A 20,898-nucleotide genomic window follows, 5' to 3' on the forward strand; every position below is an offset into this window, starting at 1 on the left:
GGGTGTGTCTAATTAGAGACTACCTGGAACAGGCTCTCAGAGAGCTATTACAGAAACAGCTCCGCAGCAGATGCAGCTTCAGTCCCTAAGGGCTGAAAGATAAGGCTGCAAGAACAAGGGGACCACTGAGCAATGGGAATATCGTGTCGCCTCGTGTGGTAGTTCCGTACAGCAAAACGCTTCCAGAAGAGCTAAGTATTGCTTGCATTTGGAATTTACATGAAATCCAACAGGGAGCGATGATTACACAGACCAGCAAGTACAAAGACAGGGAAACAACACACTGAGACATAATAAACACATGCAGTCCCATACTGATACTTCTGATGCAGCACAGTTTAAACTGATATGGTACGGATTTTTTTTTTCCCCCCTTTTTCTGGAGGGGAGGGGTTTTTTTTCATTTTTAAACTATTATTTTCAGGTTTTAATATCACCTTTATTGCAAATCTTATTCAGCTGAAATTTAACACAGAACTTATCTGTTTAGTTTCCCACACTCTGGCCAAAAAATCCTCTTAAAGTTAGTTTTCAGAGGTTAAACATATTACAGTACAGCATCAGGGGAAAAAAATGTTATTTTTCTCTTTTCCCAGCTTTTCTTTCCCACAAAAGTACCAGGCTTGCCTAGCATAACACTTAGTGTTTTCCACTGACTGAAAGACAACACTCAGCATCTTTAGATAACTCATACTGGTGAAAACCAGATGCAACTTCAGTTTTATTGGAGATGAAGTGATGTAAATCTGCTGCCTGTCAGAGAACTTGATTCCATTTATCTGTTGATATTGATCCTAAACCTCCTTCAGTCTGCCAGAAGGAAGAGCTGGGGTCTGGTAGAACCCCATTTGGGCCAGCCATGTACATGGCATGGACTGACGGCTCATGGTGCCGCGCCAACCGCAGAGCTGTTTCATCACCTTCACTGCTGTCCTCAGGAGAGCCACCGCCAGCCCTGCCATCTTGTTAAAATACAGCCATGCCTTTGAAAACACAAACCACAGCGGGTATAACATATTGCCACAAAGTTTACACCTGCTCTCTCAGCGATTTTGGTTATGTTTTGCTTTCAAAACGCCTGCCATTGCCTGGGTCTTCCACGCTGTGTCGTGTGCCTGAGGTTCTGCACCCTGGCCTGCCTCCGCTTTGCACAGCGGAGGGAGCGGCGCTCAGGGGGAGAGGCGCTCGGGGAGAGCTGGCCCCGAGGCGCTGTGCAGCCTGGCCCGGAACGCCCCTCTTCGGCCTCCGCAGCAGCCTGTCCAGCGCCTGGAGCTGGCCGGGAGCGGACCCCTCCAGATACTCACCTGCCGGGCTGACACCAGATGGGTCCTCTGTAAACTTCTGGAGGGGCTGTGGCCAGTTGCAGCCCCCCTGGCCAGAGAATCGCTCACTTCATTTTACTTGAATATTTTGCATTCGAGCATTATAATTTTCCTGCACAAGAGGTGATCTGAATACAGGGTAACATAATCCATTACGGAATTGTGAATATTAATGATGTTTTTACCTACAGCAATGGCAATATTAACTATATTCTTAGGAAGAAAAATGCATTCCTCCTTCAGGTTACGCTATTTCAATTAGAATTCAATGCAGCTTCTCAGTATTATCACCTGCCTTTTACAAGCTCAGTGGGGGTTTCAGGAATAGAAAGGTGATTTGTCAGGTTCTTACTGGTAGCTTAATAAAACTGTGAATTAGTGAAAGCCACTGTAGTGAGCAAAGTTGAAGGCAGTTGGAGATCACTAGCCTCAGCTTTGACCGTACAGTGCATCCACCCAATGTCGCGAGGGTGATCGGAGCTCAGCAGCCTAATGACAAACACAGGATCGCAGTAAGCCGGCCGGGACCAGAGGCACATAGACCAAATAGCGAGTGGCTTGCAAACCACTTAGTTGTGCTTGTACTTTTAAAATACTCAAGGCACGTGGAAAAAAAGGGTGTGATTCTAAGCCTTTTCTAGAGGAAAAGAAACCCTACCTTCTCTGCTGATATTTGTCACGTGAGAAAGGCTATAAGTAGTGGGAGATGTCTATGCACACCCCCTCCAAGCCTTAGAAATATTTAATATTTATGAACATTTTAACTATGTTTACAGATCTGCAATTACATACCTCTTGCACGCTGACATCTGGGATAAAAGACTGTTTACACTTCTGCTGGGAACTCTTCTGCTAAAAACATCTTGATACACACAACAGACATCATGCAGTCTCCACGCAGATCTCAGATCTAGTTCTTAGCGCTCAACTCAGTCTACACAGAAGTTTGCAATAGCCGTGTTGCAAAAGAGACTCGGTCTTCAGCTAAGATTTTCGTTATAAAAAATTCAAATGGTAAAAAGTCTTTACAAGGCTTTGCAAAGTTTTTTGACCTTGGGAACACAATCCTAAGCACTATTTGAATTTTGAAGGGTAGAAAAATCACTGAAAAACTGAGGTCAAAGATATTTCCAAATTTGTGCTGAACTGCTTCACCACAAACTTCTCTGAAATAATACTTAGAAAGGTGAAAGAGTTTTGTTCTGAAACTTTCACGCTTTGATTCCAAAATAAGTAATTTTTTTAGGTCACCCTAATCTTCCAGGTCAGTGAACTAAGAAAAAACAGTTACTTGTACAGACCTGCTTGTATGTCATAACTCTTTTTATTTGCATGTCACAAAAAGAAATATTAAAAGAAAGATAAATATTTTTTACATACATCTCTGGCTTCCCAGTAAGATTATGTCCTGATGACTCTCCAGGGCAACAGCATACGTATTTCAAAACATAAACACAGATTTGTGAAACAAGAATATACAATGTCAGAGTGTGGTCTCCAGATGAAAAATGGACAAGAAAGGAAAATGAAATTTCTGTTTGCAAGTTAAAGATCTACTTTAGGAAAGGTACTAGTGGCAAAAGTGAATATATTGTACATTACCAAGGTGTGACATACCACTTCTTATTGTACAAAGGTAAAAGAAAGGCACAGTGAGCATCTTCTTAAAAAAGCAAGTGTATGAAAAAAAAAGTATCTTTAAAGGTCATCAGCCTTTCATATGGCCTGTGGCCAGAAAAACCAACCAACAACACCGAATGTTGTATGTCACCATAATGCGTAATTTAAAATTGCATTGTACTAAAATACAGATGAGAAAATATCCCTTAAGACAAAGAGCTCTGACAGCAAATGCCTGACATGCTTATATTATTTCCCTCTCATCTTAAATACTACTAGCAGAATTTTCCTCAGTATTCTTAGGTTAATAAGCATGTAATCAGCGTGGGTCATCTGCTGTTTTACATATAGTATGGATATTTTAGACAAGCAGTGGTTTAAAATTAAAAGGTGCATGCTTTAAATTGATTTTAAAGAAGTATTTCAATATGTTTGAAATTAATGCTAAGATTAGACGATACACTGCCTTGCAGAATTGGGGCATAAGATCTGTAGGAATACTTGGGAATAGGCTGAAATGTAGAACTAATTTACAAAGACAGTGGAAAAATGTTCAGAACTGATGTGAACATCTGTAAAAATAAAAGTTCATGGGAATTCATCAGCCTAGCAGAAGATATGCTCTTGGTAACTTTTCCAATTGTATTTTCAGAATATACTGCTACATGCAGTACTCCTTTTGGTTTTACAACAGCTAGTCTCATAAAATTGTCTGCATTGGAAGAATCATATTCCTTCTAAAAATATGGTAAGCTTTTTCCGAAAATGTGATTTTTTTTTGTTTCCCGTAAGTAAATAACAAACAAAAAAAGTATAGTTGCTAATGTACACACATAAGATCATATGTCTCATGTGGAATTGGAGAAACAAAATATGGAACAGCAATCAAAATAAATAAACAAAATTAATATGGGCCTGGGAGTTCTGGCTAGACTCCATTTCTCATATTGCAGTACTACTTCATTGTCAGAAGGGAGTCCCTAAATGTGGGCAGGAGATTAGGGGGAAAAACAGCCAAGGAGAAAATGAGGTTCTGAGTTTCCCAGATTCATAAATCTATCCAAGAGCTTGAGTTTATCTATTTCTGCATGCGGGAATACAGTTGCAGTTCTATAACTCTGACATTGTTTTACCTTAAAACTGAAATCCTGTCAGATTCTGGTTTGAATGAAAAATTTGGAAATTGCCATGGAAAATACTAGTTCATCACAATTGACTTTCAGTAGATAATATTTGATGTTCTGCAAATTGGAATACAGTGTCAGACCCTTCATCTGCTAAACTGTAAAAATACAGTGTATATCTCAGCTACCAATGAAAAAGTAAAAAATATTCAAAAACCAGGACCCCCATTTTTTTCCCCAGATGTTAGAAAGCAAACACATATCCAGGTATCAAACAGTTAAGATTAAATATTGGTATCAAGAGAAATAATTTAATATGCCATTTTATTTGTCTAGTTTGGATGAGACAGAGTACAGTATAGATGAGCATATAGTACAGATTGGATTTTAAAGGCATGCCTGTGGTTTATCTTCCTGATGATAAAAATGAAGATATTTCTAACACTGAAAACAGTATTTGTTATTCTCTATCAGATAAAATTTATGACAGGGATTAAATATTTGCTAACACAACGTGAAGGGAGAAAACAATTTTGCGTGGCCTGTGAAACTTATGCCAGTCACCAAGGAGGGTTGCCACGCTCCTGTACGTACATCTGCCTGGTACCACTTGAGACAGCTGAAATGTGCCGAGATGGATGTGTTCTCAATATCAGAAACATAGGGGCACATCAGCTCTAGGTTATGCCAAAGAAAACACCAAAATTTGTGAATTTCTGCCTATTATCTGAGTATTTAAAAGCTAATGTTGAAAAACACCTCTCAAAAGCCCACATGATATTCTCACTTCACATCTACATGGTCCTCATGAGTGCAGTATCCCAGCCATTCCGGTATAGAAATTATATATATCCAAAACATCTCATTACCCCAGGTGTTTTCTCCGAGGACTCCTGAGCAGTTTCAGCAGGAGCTCTGCACGGAACCTCGCCTGCATGAGGGCTTCAGCGTGTCTTTTTTCTGGGACTTCCTTCCAGCTTCTTCCTCCCTGAGTTCCTCCAGCCACCCCGGGTGGCTCTCCCTCCTCCCTTTCCTGCTGCTCGAGTGCAGCCAAAAGCTCACACTGATCAAACAGCAGCGGTAGAAGTTATTCCCTCTTGATGGAGAGTTATCCTTGGGTAAAATGATGAACAACAGGCCAGGTCAGCATTTCCACTCATGGATCCTATTATGTGACTCCACGGCCCAAATATTTTAGGTAAGCACCTCCTTGGAGCCATGTAAAATATGAATGAATGAATGAATGAATGAATGAAAGCAAGCAAGCAAGCAAGCAAGCAAGCAAGCCTGGCTTCAAGAAAAACCTTTGAGAACATAACTCTTCAGGAAATCACTTAGGCATACGGTTAATTTAAAGTACCCTTTTAAAAGTACTGAAGCTAATGAGACCAAATAATTATACACAAAAAATGGTAATTGGGATTTATTATTGGAGTGACTGAAGGGTATATGGTAATGTAGTACTAGTGGTAATATATTCATTCCCTTAACACACGGTCATGCCTTCATCATGTTCTTCTGTTCCTTATCAGTAGCCAAAAATTTAGGGGCATAACTGGTAGCCAGAAAGCTCTGAGGAAAAATACAAGCAGTAACACAGTAACTTTCCTTACCTGCTCATTTTCCCAGCTATGAAATGTAAGCTGAAGACATTTATTTGTCTTCCCTTGCTATCACTGCACCATGGACAGACAAATCCTTACTACAGCATTTAATACAATTCTTTGCTGAGAAGATTTCTCTTATTTGAGAATTCTGTGGCGTTACTCCACTTAGTAAGTTAACACCTTGCAAACACCGGTGACTACAACATAGCTTTCTCCTGATGTCAGTCAAGGCGTACACGGCTATATATATATATACACACACACACACATTTTTTCAAATATTTCACTTGTAATTTGTTTTTTATAAAGAAACAAGTTGAAAAATTAGTATTTCCTTAATACAAAGACCTGAATTTTGAAAAAAAAAAAGAGTAAAATCAGCCACTGACACTAAATTCAGTTGTTTTCAAAATCTAAAGGAATAAGCTGCTGCTGCCTCAGCGTGCTCTTTCTCTCTCTAACAAGGCTACAGAATTCCTTTTTAAAATTTTAATTTTAAGCTCTTGTAGCTTATTTGAGGGCTTCTTTAATACTTCAATTTTATTGTAACGCATTATGTTCTGTAAATAAGACAGAAGACAAAAAAAGACCAGTACAACAAGCAAATGAATTGTGACTGTACATGCATGCATAACTACAGGTATTTCAATATTTGTATGGCACAGCCATGATACAGAAAATTCTAGTTAAGGATGATACAAATGCCTAACTCTGTACTTCATACTGTTGAAATGATCAAGGTAGAAACTCCACCATTCTTACCAGGTAGGGGTTTGAATCATTTACCTGTTAGAGTTATTCTGAACCTGCTCTGGGATTTTTTTCGCCTGCTTTGCATTTCTCTCTCTATTTTGATGATCAAAATCACTTATCTCTGGAGACCAGATAAAAAGCAATGCTTAAGTTGGCACCACTGGCCAAAAATTAAAAAAAAAAATAAAGAAATAAAAAAAAGGGTAACGAAAAACAGCCTAAGGAAAGATAAAATTCAAATGGTAAAGACAGCCCAGATTTGTCCATTGTCCAGGCTGAAGTGCAGTTTCACCCTTCTGTGACTGTAGTGAGGATTCTGTTCTAGAAATTTGCCTTTCTATGCCAGCTCTTCCCAACTTCTTTATGTTTATTCATAAATTCTAAAACCTGTGAGATAAGCAAGCCTTGATATACATAAAATTATGAACTTGTGAAATACTGAAGCTAAAATTAAATGCACCTAAATATGGCCTAGATATCTTGCAACTTATTGCTTAGCTCATAAAAAAAGGAAGTTTACATTTCTTAGGAAAATATTTCCTTAACATTTGTTGTGAAATTGTTTTACAGATGAATCTACGTCTGTTAAAATCCAAATCCAGGCCTACATATCAACTGTCTAAAAGTTGAGTGTATTCAGTCTACAGGGACTCTTCTCTTCCCCCTGAAATTTTGAAATAATTTACAATGTAAGGTATTGATTTTGCCCAAAGATCAAGAGTGGTAGGAGCTGCAAAACAAAATTCTATCCAATCCCAAATAAAATAACATAAAAAAAAAAAAGTGGGCTATAATTCATTATCAGACAGATGAACCTTAATTTTAATCATTGAAATGAACTGGACTATTTTTATAGCTTGAAGTTGAATCACACAACTAGAATTCTACCTATAGTTGCTCAAACTATTCCATTTTCAACACCGTTTCAAAATGAAAATAAACCAAAATACTGGAACATATGATGTTGCTGACTTTCTATAACTTGAATATTTCCTGACCGGTTGCTCAGAACAAAGCTAAAGGAAACGTGTCACTCTTCCTGCAAAATGTCAATAAGAAAATAGTAATAGTAATAGTAATAATAATAACACCACCCCCACCCCCCCCACCCCCACCCCCCACGAGCTTAAATGGCACTTCTTTTGACACCCATACACATACTTCACAGTAGGAGGAGATTTTCCAGCTATCAGAGCCCGCCAGACTTTCAGCACTACATCAGCTGGAGGCTGGATACTGATCACTATTTACAGGCTGACAATGAGGCACTTTTCGGGCATTGGAATATAGGTCTGAGAGTCATGACAGTGAACATCCACACAACTACAAAGGTTTATTAAAAAAGCTATCCATGCACAGTCCTCATATATATAAAGATAGACAATATGGTTATCGTCTTAACTCACTAAACTAATCATGCTCAAATTTTTTAATGTGCATTAAACTCTTATCCTGTTATTCACCTGTGAGCTACTTCCTAGCTTTTTATTCCATATTTTTTCTACTCCTCAATTTATTTTTTTTCCTGTGACTCCTTCACAAACATATTAAGAAAGATATACTATTTTTGAAGGTGAATTTCCCCCAGTTCCCTTGCACATACACTCTTGCCCATGGTTACTCAGTCCTGGTAACATATATGCATTATGAAACAAGCTCTGCAATGAATATTCATTCTCAGTTTTCACCATCTTCAAGGCTACACCTATAAAAGAGAAGCAACATTACACAGTGCTTTTATACACAACAACTACAGTGCAGAGATACTGAGGGCATGAATCATAAAAAGAGCCACTGCAAAAAGCAATAAGCCCAGATGCAGTTTTTTACTACCTGGTGTTATTTAGATGCCTAACAAGAAGATACATACAAGCGAGCTTATTAGTGAAACGGTGCTGTAGCCTGTAAGAAACACCAATGAGAAAAGTTGCATCCTAGATACTTTCTTCCTCAGAAATTTACTGGGGAAAAGCAATTTTAAACCTTTTTCTGTGTTAACAGCTTAAACAAACCTTATTCTGACAAAATGCAGCAGCAGATAATGGTCCCTCCTGAATGCCCAGTGGATGCATGAGATGATACAAATTAAGTCACTCTTCTGTAATATAGTGGTTGAATGCTTATCTCCTACCTCTTAAGTGAATGCTCAGACCATCACTCTTGTGAAGAAGGAGGAAGCTGATCTGTTTTATATAGGATCATTAAATATTCATCTGGCCAAAAAAAAAAAAAAAAGGAGAAAGGAGAAAGGCTACGAAAGGCTCTCTGGCCGGGTGGCTAAAACATAAGGAGGGGGGTTTCAGAAAAGGGAAGGATTAAAGCTGCATCTGCAGCATCTTGTGTGAGTTTTCTACCTACCTCACTGCAAAATCAAACCCATGTAACCTCTCTTCCAGCCACATTTTGCATGGGATGTAACTCTGAACTCTGAAAATGTCACTGACTGGCTTCCGAAAAAGAATTAAGTATATCTACTTTATGATTTCTGACAGCACGTAGGCATTAATTGGCATCTAGCTGCTCAGCAGTGTCAAGTTCAGATGGTTCCGTGCACACGCAGATTGGGGACAGGCTTAGGTGACATTTTAGGCACCCATGAAACAACTTTATATAAACTTACTTTTTTCCAGGTTCAGGCAGCTACTAAGATACTTCCGTTGGAATTGGACAAATAAATCCATGTGGACATCTAACCCTGCATGGAATACCCCAAATTGCCTACTGTCGTAGTGCTGAATTTGATCTGTGTCCGATCTGGCTGGGATCCAGAGGTATTGCTCGGATTACCTGGCCAAATTTCCAAAAGATTTTGGTTCAATTTTATAATATATGCCAGCAAAATTTAGGTACCTATACATTAGGGATGCTCAGCATTGCTTGAGGAACTGGGTGGTACAGCTCAAGCTATTAAAAGCTATTTGGGAGTCAAAAGCCTGACTAGGGTTTTCAAAACCATTTACATGCCCTGCACTTAGCGATACCAAGAAAAAACCCAAACCCACAAGATGCGTACAAAACTCCTTCAGTGCCAAGTTACCTTTACAAATCCGGCCTGATTTCATCATATGCTGATGAAAAGTATTCACTAACGAGATCTTACTAACAAGTCTAAAACCTCTGTTGTTGATGACGGCAGTACCGACATGATGCACACGGCGTCCACAAGTAAGTCGACGCTCGAATCATAAAACACATTTGCAACGTGGGCTCAGGTGGGCTTTGCTGTAGGCACTCTGGGTAACAGTAGCACTGGCAATGAGCTGGTGGGACAGCCCTGCAAGGTAGCTGGTCTGTTAGTATCCCAAAGTCCCTTGTACTACGCTGCCATAAAACCTATCCTGCTGTCACTGTTACTGTCCCCTTGTGCTACCAAAAGCAAATTGATGAAGGTGGCTCAAGATATGAAGCGTCCAGACTGCAGCATAGGTATTACTGAACTGCCACAACTTCAGCTCTTCAGTAAATCAGTAGGATGCGCTGGTGCAGTTCTTGTCCCGGATCTTTCCTTTAAATCAGCAGTTCAGAGATCTCTTGTTGCTGTGCAGTTGCCCAGAGAAAGGATTCCTTCTTTACAACTTGCCAGTTCAATTATCAGCGTCGTACGGAATTCGGAATCTAAGGAGCTGATGCCTGGCTGCCATCTTTTGATTCAGGCTGGCAGTCCGACATCTTGGCACCTTTCAGGTCATTTGTGAAAGATTTTCTTCAGAAAGAAAGGCTAGAATTTGATTTTGTTTATTTGTTACAAAGACAAGCTGGTGTAGGAACTGATTATCCCTTATTTTATGTTGGAGCAATTCCTAGCACACCAGTGTTTGAATCTGGGTTGTGGCAAATAAAAGCAGCAGTTTACATATATGCAGCCACTGCCTCCCCTCCACAAATGTTAACAGTTCGCCTCCGTACTCGCCCACAAGTATTGCAAATAAAACTATCAAACACAGTTCTTTAATATATCATAGTAAAGCTATTTTCTTCTACTCAGCCAGGGGAAGATTTTTTCCCCCTCCCTGCTGTACTAGCAACTGGATGATCTTTTGAAGGCACACAGGATCATCTGCTGTTTGAACAGCAAGGTGCTATGTCTCACTGGATTATGCTCAGTGATTAATATTGGTTTAGGACTTAAAATCTGTGAACAGAGGATTCATTCAGAATCACATGCAAGAGCCATGAAAGAATCCCAGGACTATCAAGCAACTGCTGGAAACTGTCTGACAGGGTTTGGTTTGTGTTCAGGCATGAGGTGATATGGAGTGAAAGCAGCAAGAAAAAATGGATGAATTTGGAGCTACTGAACCAGAGAAGTAGCAAGTGGGGCTGATAATTTGAGCATCTGTGTCTGTATCATCTCTTGCAAGACCATGAATTGCAGGCTTGAGCACTTGAACCTGCCCTTCAGGCATCTTTCTCATCTGAATTCTCTCCAGACTGTTGAAAATATTGATTACTGTTGCCCTATCGCTAAAAGGACAGCAGAAATAAAGGAGGCTCAGAGGCAAGCAGTGAAAGCGATTGAGACATGAAAAGTTTTCCACGTAGAACTTTAAAGATGTCATCTGTTTAATTTAGAAATGAGACAAATAGACAGGGCATGATAGAGATGCATGCAGTAGTTAGGACTATGCCAAAGCTAAATTATATGTTCCTATTCATCTTATCTTCCAGACTGAAAGTCAAAAAATGTCAACAATAGGAAAAGAAAATGCTTTGTAGAACAACATGATCGATTTAGAGAATGTACAGTCACTAGACCTAACAAAATGGGGATTAGAGAAGTATTTGACATGCTTGTGAACTCTAACAACAACCCTTTTTAACAGACTTCAAAAAATAAATAAGGTGTGCTTGGATAAACCCTACCATTTTACGTTAAACGTGCATTTAAGTTTCTCCTAACCTCTACTTCTGGCCATTTACAGAGAGAGAAGGATAGATAGGCCTCTAAGGTGATGTTCCTACAATATGAGAAACCTAGCTACGTAATTACCTTAATGTTTCAAATAAGCTAGGATACTCCTTTGGATCAGAACAAGTGGTAAAATTGATGCTTGCTGTACTACCAGCAATAAACACAGATGGAAGATGAAGGATATGATTGAGGAGATACTCTCCAGCTGTAGATATCCTGACCTGGTTATTATTGGATCGACTGTTGGGATTCATATTACTCTTTACCAGTTAGAATCTCTATTCCCAAAACATCATGCCAGCCTCAGCGGGATGACTAGCAGTCAACCAATTATTTCCAGTGAGAATCATCAGTTGCGAACAATTGTGTACCCAGATGCAAATGGTTAGTTGAAATCACACCTCTGAGGGCATCTGCAACATTCTCTGTCGATGACTGGTGCAGACTGGTGTGTCAGACAGTCCTTGCTGGAGGAACCTGGCCTGCTTCATGCTGTTTCCCTGCTCCCTCAAGACTGTTCAATAGTCTCACTGATACCTTGAGTGTCATTTATTTATGAATTAATATCCTTTAAGCTTCTTATGAAAATAAAAGGATGATCCTGAGGTCTGTTAACAGAAAACACAGCAGTCTCTTTAGGAGTGCCAGTCTGAATCAAGTCCAAGGCAGTATTAAAATTGTTACATTTCTCTCCAGTAGCTCCTGAAATTAAATCTGTACAATTTGTAAAGCTTTTCCTCTTCCCTGCTACCATTCTTTACTTTCACACTTGCCTGAAATCAGCACCCATCTCTATTTCCAGTCTTCTCCTCTCTAACCCTCAATGATTTCACTTTTAGTGCTGGCTTCTGCACAAAAGGTCCCCAGACATAACTGGCAAGTAAGGACGTCGGGACAGTTGAATATTGCTTTACTGGGATAATTTAGTTTTGACCTTTCACTTTGTCCTACTTCAGTCCAGAAAAAAATTATTTGCACACTCCAGAAAACAATATTGGCACTGCTGAGTTTTTAGCAGAGAGGACAGTTTGTTTCATTTCCATTGATCTTCTTCCTACATAGTTATGACCTGTTTAGCTTGCAGCCTGACTAGCTCGTCTGAGAAGCATGGCAACCTGCCTGGTCATCAACTGTGTGGCAATGAAATCAGGGAACAGACAAACCCGCCAGGTTCCCAGCTCCAGAGAAGACTGCCTGGCCTACGGGTTCCCAGCCAGCCAGTGCTTGGCTTGTCAGGTTGATATAAAGAATGCTTCTCTACTAATTTGGGAACCACCTGTTCAATTTGCCAGTCACCAGCTAACCTGGGGGATGACTCACCAGGCAGCCATCTGGTTTTTCATAAAAGGGTTTGACAGAATTACATGTTTGCATCTTTCAGTTCTATAAAAACTTAGCAAAAATGGCTCTTGTGGAAAGGTTTCAACCAGTTCTGATGGGACCCTTGTTGACCAAAGGCTGGAGGGACGTCGGGCTCCTGTTCCCGTAAGATCTTTAATGGTTCCTTAGTGAGGAAAAACCTACTGCGTATGGGATAGACATTGGGCTGGACTGCCCATCTATGCTGTTCCTTGCCACATGAGGAGATACGATAAGTAGCGAGGATTCATTAAATCCAAGGTCGACAGACAGATACACTTAGTAATTGGCTGACATGCCATTTAAAGACACTCTAGCATGTGCTGTTCCTCATTCTGCAGATATTTTTAGACTTCTGTTTTATGTAGATTTTTTTTTCCTAAGGTATTATTTTTATCTGCAATGTCTTTGCTGTAGACTTTAAGCCTTATGGGATTCTCTAAACAGAGAATAATTTGTCCTTAACAGAGTATTTGTGATCAGTGATTTTTTTCTCTTAGCTCTTGTTAAGCCAGATTCTCACGAACACTTTTCTTATCACTCCAGGCCTTCCTAGGATTACATCTAATTTGCCACATGGAGTTATTTCTGCACACAGAATTAAAGCCCTTAATCATATTTGGTTTAGTGACTCCCATTTGCTTAGCAATCTTGAGACTATTTTGCTTTCTGTTTTGTACTCCTCTAGGGCTGATGATGACTTGATTGATTCACATAATTCATCAGCGACAGATTTCTTAGACCAGTCATCTTAGTACAAAATATCACTCATGTCTGCTTTTATTATTTTGGTTTACTGCAGAGTTATACGCAAAAATAGGGGAGAAGAACACTAGAGATGCACATAGTGTCCATGCAAAATATCCATAAAAATCCACTTTAATTTTGGCCTGTTCTCGTTACCTGCAGTGTCTTTATGAGAAGATGGCTAGGACATGATTACTTGCCATAAATGAAGAGCTGCCTTGTGCCAGTGAAACCTTGCACTTGTTTCTTCTGTAAAATATTATAAATAGAACTGAGCTTATCAGAAAAAAATAGCTCAGTGGCTGGAAAGCAACTTTAAAGAAAAATGATGTTCATAGCAATGCAGGCAGTAGCTTGAAAAGCAGCTTTTATAAGACATATTTAATGTTTACAGTCACTCAATGGCTGAGAACAGTAATACTTTTAAAATATGTTTAATGTTTAAAACCACTTGGTGGCCCAAAGAACAGCTCTTGCTGAAAAGATATTTAATGTTCAGAGTCATTTTGTGGTAAGGAAAAAGCTACTTCTTGTTAATTTTTAACATTTACAGCTGATCAGTGGCTACTAAAACAACTAACAATACAACATGTTTTATGTTTAAAGATGCTATGTGCCTGTATAAAAACAATTCCTACTTCTCTCAATACTACACTAAAACATGCCAATACCTTCCCCTCAGCAATAGTATCATTGACAAAAAAAAAAAAAAAAACCCACATAATCCCAACAACTCTAATGCAATATATCTTGAACCTAAAGATGATTATGGAAACCACAAGACGGTACCAATAATTACACAGCTTCTCCTTATATACTAAAAGAATTAATAGTCAGCACCATTAAAATGACCAATTTGTACATTTAGAGCAAAACCAAATAGTTAATTTTAATAATGAAAAAATTGGTTGGTTAACCTAACAAAGGGGTCTGCATCAAAAGACTTGGGTGTGATGAAATATAAAATATTTTTTGATTTATGCTACGAAGCTGGACTAAAGTCAGTGTGTACATAGGAACACAACAGCTTTCTCTCCTGTGACATGAGTTTTAAACTTTGCCCACTTCCAGTTAAATGCAATAAAGTAGGCCTGGATATACATGAAGTAAGACTCAAATGCTCCGCATGAACTCGGCACTGACATTGACATTTCAGGACTGTGAAACCAGCTTAGCAGAAAACATTTATTCAGCATCTCACCTTTTTAACAGCAAAAGCTTCTCAGACATTTTGCTGTGTGCGTGTTTGTAGGGTCCTGTCTGTCACAGCTTTCATTTTACATAGATTCTCCCACCTAATAGTACTTGTCAAATTTCCTTCTTTTGCTGACAATTTCCAACAACCAGGGTGTATGAAATGAAACTCACAGTGAGTATGACAATAGCCACAATCCTTTAGCCAAGCAAGCCTTGGTTCTCTGCATTGTTTTCTTCCTCCCTTTTGATCTAAAAGGGTTTTGTCTGTAAGGGTTTTCACAGTAGTTGAAGCTGCCTAGGTTGCCTAGTGATCTATCATAATGTCAAGAAACACTTTTGTTTCAAAAGCATTTACTGCCTACTTGTAATTTTCTCTCACCATCTCAATGTTGGTTTTTTTCCAATTATTTTTTGTTTTGTATTTTTGTGCAATGTCCCTTACACATGGGAAAAAGCTCCTTGACAAAAGGCTAAGCAGCCATAACCTGCCTTTCCTTTTTCTCCTTCCTTAAAACTCACCTTTCTCTACAGTGGCTATAAACCAGTCTGATGATCAGTGCAGTAGCTATTTCTTTGCACAATTAAAATAATTAATAACCCCCCCAAGATCTGTAATTAACAAAGCACTTCTAAGTGAGAAACCGCTGAAACGTCAACTGTGATGCGTAAACTGCCATCTGACGTAGCGCCAGGAGAACTTAGAGAGACATGAATTTTTCTAAGAAGTGGTCTGCATGACCTAGGGCAGCAGGTCTGACCCAGACGATGGACAAATTTGTACACTCTGTGATAAAGTACCAAATTAGAGGACATGTCAATATGACCCTGTAAGGGGGGAGTCAGTACAGTTTTATGAAGGGAAACCGCTCTTCACAAACTGTGTTAAAACTATTGGGTGAATCAATGATTATATAGCTCTAGGTTACCTGCAAAGATAAAACAGTGTCTGAATTTCCAAAAGGCTTTCAGCAAGGTTCCTAAGCAAAGGCTCTTGAAAAAAAATAAAAAGATAGATTAAGAGAGAACAGCCTTTTCTAAGATAACATCCAAATACAAATAGAAATCAAATGGTAGGAATAAATTGCCAGTCTTTATATGAGAGGGGGGTTGCCACTGGCATCTCACTTGGATCTGAACTCATAGGTTGCCAGTAAAAGAGAATACAGGAGCACGTGACAGCTCAACAAAATGAAAGCTTGACTGCAAAGTCTTACAGGGGAATCTTAACGTAACAAGTTACTGGGGATAGGAGATTTCACAGTGAGAAATACAAAGTAAGAGGCATGGGAAAAAAAACCCCTCTTATCAGTCCTTTCACAGAGGTGGGCTGTAGCTCAGTTACCTATTACCTCTTGATCTCGGGATCATTGTGGAAAATCCTGCAAAGTTTTCATCTCAATGATCAACAGCGGACAAAAAAGGGAAAATGATTGATGGGAATTATGAGACAAGCCAAAGAGAATAAACAAGAATATTCGAGATATTTATATCTTGAATATGACATCCAATTCCCATCATTGTCTCTAGGGTCTCGACAACACCAGAAAAAAGCACGGAGACCAGGGTGGAGCTGGAGGGGCTGCAGGCAGGGCCTGACAGATTATTCTGCCAGTTACCTCTCCATGACTGTGTGTGATACCATTCAAAGATCTCTCTGGCCTCCACAGGTTCCCAAAGTAATATCTTCCGCAACAGCCTGGGTACGCTTTTGGAAGTCCTTAAAAACATATCACCAGAAGCTAGGAAACTACATCAAGGGAAGGATTGCTCAGCATTTGCTCCAGCGCTTTATCGTCCTTCCTTCCCCAGCCGCTGCTCAATGTAAGCTTCAGGCTAAACTCAGGCACGCGGTACTAAGCTATGCCCAACCAGAACGCAGCTTCCTACCCACCAGTCCATCGGGTTAGTTTTCTACACATTGTAATCCTTTCACATGAAACTACATAGATGGCTATATCAAACATATGTTCCATTCGTGAACGTATATATGTAAGCCTTTTTGTCAATGTTTAAATATAAGTCGGTGATGTTTAAATATAAGCCAATTAAGTATTCACTTCAGAAGGAAAACTGCCAGATAATTTATAGAGACCCTTTTTAGGCTGTCAGTACCATGGGAAGCAAATCCATAACACTCTTCAAGTAGCTGCCTTGCACCAAGGAGGTTACCTAGTAAAAATAACGTGATATTAACTTCCTGGTATCATTGACTATTTTAGTGTTACAACGTGGTGTTATAATTGAGGCAGTTTCAAATAGAATATTCAAGCCTAATCAGTAATACAGCTATTTAATGTGAACATATTCCATTACTCGTTAATTAATAACCAAAAAGGTAGAATAATTTCCATGGTGATCTGGAGTTTGTAGAGCCCCCCTGAGCAATAAAGAGTTAATCGAGTGGAAAGGTATGAAATGAAATTGCCTAGGAAAGAACATATGGAATCTATATGTTATGGAATTGATGGGTTTAGTACAGCCCTAGCTGGTGTGTGTGTAAGCATAGAGGAATAATGGAAAGACCGTAGAAAATAATTAGGAGACTATGACAGTAGAAGTTATAAATTTGTCACATGTATACAGAGGATCAATTAAAATCAGCATATTCAGTGAAAGAAATGCACGAGAAATGCAGATGCATTTCTGTGCACATTTTTATGTTTAAATATATAAAGATATATAATAGTATCTTTCCTTGAATGTGTGTTTAAGGCTGGTATGCCCCTACTCTCAGTCATCTGGACCGATAGCTTTAATAAGGGGATAACCTTGGTTTAAACTCACCATATATTTGCATGCTTACATGAACTATATTGCAACAGAAGCTGGCACAGCTGCCAGAAGCAACAACAAAGTTGATTAAACTATACTTAAGGACAACATATTTTGCTAATAGTAACTTACAAATGGGGAAATTACAGCCCCCTTTTCAGTCCTCGTACATAAATTTCCATTTCTGGTTTGTTCTACATTTTGGAACTCTTATTAAATCAAGACAATATTTTCAAATAAAGATGTTGATAAAATCAATCCAATATCAGAAAAAATATATTAGAAGTCCAGCCCTTAAGCTTTTATAAATCTCTTATTAGGCGTAGAATATAGCAATCTCTGTTCTTAAAATATTAGTTCTGCATTGTCATCTGACTCCATCTGCTGAGTTTCTCTGCAGGGAATTTCACATCATTGTCCCTTCCAAAATAAATTCTTTACCATAAAGTATTCTGCACCTCATTTATTATGTGAGCAATACACTGTCAGCTTTGGAGGTACCGATATCCTTCCGCAACCATACAGAAACTATGCGCACTTAGAAAGTATCGGAAATAATGGAAGTCACAGATGGGTACAGTAGCCTGCATGTTACACCAGTTGGTAACCAAGGGGCTTTTCAAGAGAAGTTTGTTTTGGTTTGTTTTTTTTTTAATATCTGCAATTGACTGTCCTCTCCATCATACCTGGGCAGATTAGAGTGCACGTATGGAAGGAGAGAGACTAGGTGGCCATTCAAGCCTTTGGCTAAAACAGGTAGGTGTCCTAGTTTTTAATGGGCTTAAATTAGAGTTTTAGAATACAGTACACATCCTGCTAACATTTTTTTCTTAGTAAAAAGCATATGAAGTTATTTGGCTCCCAGTAAGGAATTCACCACTAAGTAAAACCAGCAATCCTAACAGTATCTCTTCTTCAGAAAAAGCTAAAAGATATGCATTACCATGATCTTTTTTAAGGAGTGGTACTGATGAGAGGGAAAAACAAACAAACCTCAGTCTACAGAAACTGTAGAAGAAATGTTAACATAACCTCAAAGTGAATTTGAAGGAAAAAAATATCTTTCCACCTAAAACATGCATGGAAAATAACACAACGCTTCTTAGAAAATCTACCGTGAAAAACTTGGATATGACAGATATGTTTAAATCATATCTATGCACAGAAAACCAGATATTGAAGATCCTATAAATTTCCATCTTTTTGTACCTTTTCAGTAAAAACTCACCTAGGTCTAGCACAAAGTTGATGCACAATTTTATCATAACTCTGTAACTGGCACTCTGAATCCAGGGATGAATGCTATGCCATTTTTTCAGCCACCAAAGCAGCTCAGCAGCACTGAGAAAAGTGCAGCCGTGAAAATTTCTAAAATACATGTAAGGGATCTGAAGGACACTTTTCTCCCCAAGACTTCCCAACCCCACGCAATCCTCTCTTACGGCTGCAGACTGTGGTACCTCAAGTATGTTTTATACAATTCACTTTATTTCACTGTCCAAATGGAATATATACTGTGAGTTTACACTGGGTGTTAAGTCTTGAGGATTTTACTAGTTACTTCTCTGCCCCTCTGTTCCCCTTTCAACATGAACTCTGGCATCCATATTTTGCTCCTTATTACCAAAAACCTTAAGATAAACTACCAAACCGAGTAAACCTTTGCATGAGAGTGTCGTGCAACAATAAAAGACAGGAAGTCACTAGTCACAAAAGCTTGCCAGGCTCATAGAAATGACTAGTAAGGGGGAAGAAAAGTCATGTTGTAGTGCATTTCCCACAACAGAAACCGTGTGCATGAGTGCAGTTCATAATAAATACTGTTGCAAAAATATAGTAAGTGAAGTTTAGGACATTTGGGAACTGAAAACTGGCAACTAGAAAATGAAAATGTAAAAAAAAAATATATGAGAAGACGACTTTATCAGGGTTTTTGCCTAAGCCAAGACAACCATATGCTGTACCAGCTAAAAAATCAAAGTGATTTTTGATGTCAGCCTCAGGCAGTGGTAGGTCTAGGCACCTCTATAGGTGCAACTAAATGGTACTGATGATAGGGAGCGGTAGTTTTAGATCCTCTGAGAAATCTGTGTTTGCATAAGGCAGCAAAGGCATGGGTAAGAGAGAGCAAGAGAGTGGAGAGACCTACATTGGAGAAGGCACAATCTCCTGGCACATCACAGGCAACAGAAGGCATTTCTGGATATTTTTGCTGCAAGACAACCCAACAGCAAAAATTGCTATCTGCTTTAGTAACCACTAATTGGAGTTTAGGCCTCCATTTAGGGCACTATTTCCTTGCCTGGACTTTTCTGATCAATTTTCATCCATCTTTTATTTTTCTTATAGAGGAAAATAAAAACTGTTATTAATAAATCTTCTAGAGGTAGTGAATATGACTGAATAAAGTGAAGATCAAGAGGATGTATTTTTGACATGGCATCTACCGATGCTTCTCCAAAAAAGAATAAATTGAAAAGCATTTCTTTTAAAATACTGTATGCATGACACAACATACTCAGTTGCATCTCATTTAGTCATGCAACTCCCAGTCAATGTAAAAGCCATAATGCATGGCACACCTTGAAGAGAGTTTCCCATGCAATAAAACCATTGTTAGCATTTTGTCTGCTACTGCACATGCATATTGAAGAAAATAAGAATGGAAGACAAAGGGAGAGCAACAAAGTGAGAGAATGAATGCATACGCTGCATTCCACTGTGTAAATAGCATTATTCATTATTATTTTGCTCATTTCTCTCTGATCAAGTCTTGAAAACAATTTAACAACTAACCATACATTCACTGGTGAGAAAATGTTATTCTGAACTTGCCACAGAAAGACTTGAAAATACAGCAGATGTTTTTCCATCTATAAATAATATAACCGTAAGTAATATTACTAGGCATCTCTACAGGGGTAACAGCAATAGTGTGCATATATAGTGAATCTATAGATGCACCCCTGGGGGTGACTATAGTGAACTCATCTCCACACTTGTATGAAATTAAAACGATCATCTCTACAAGTCTACTCGTGTCACGTTTTATCCCATTCTACCACTCTTTATCACAAAATTTAAAATACCACCTCATTAATTCCATATAGCAACTTGTGTAGATAGCTAGGTGCCTCCGGATTGTCTTTCAAAACATCATCATCTGAGCTGCACAGCTGAAGGGACAACAGGATGCCTCCGCACATTTCAGAGACAGAAAACTTCCCAAACTGTTAGCAACTACAGGGAGTATTAAATGACTAGTACTGGCTTGTGAAGTACTGGGAAAAGACAGCTTAGGACAGAAAATGGCAATAAACTGAAAATAGCACTGGGAAGTTAAAGGCCTCACAGCCCAGAACGAATTAATTTCTGGTGCCCGCCGGGAAGCCCGAAGTGCCATCTGGCAGCAGGACACAAGCAGTGTGCTTGTGTTGCAAACACGCTGCTCGGGACCGCTGCAGAATCAGCCATCAGGCAGAGAC

At 39.0% G+C, this 20,898-nt stretch overlaps 1 protein-coding gene across 1 annotated transcript in view; it reads right to left on the reverse strand.

The window, feature by feature from the left end:
- Positions 1-20,898, reverse strand: part of CDH12 (cadherin 12) — a 162,259-nt gene that overhangs the window by 101,839 nt on the left and 39,522 nt on the right. The gene's annotated exons all lie outside the window — the stretch shown is intronic.

This window comes from Grus americana, chromosome 2, assembly GCF_028858705.1.
Source record: "Grus americana isolate bGruAme1 chromosome 2, bGruAme1.mat, whole genome shotgun sequence".
Taxonomy (NCBI): Eukaryota; Metazoa; Chordata; class Aves; order Gruiformes; family Gruidae; genus Grus; species Grus americana.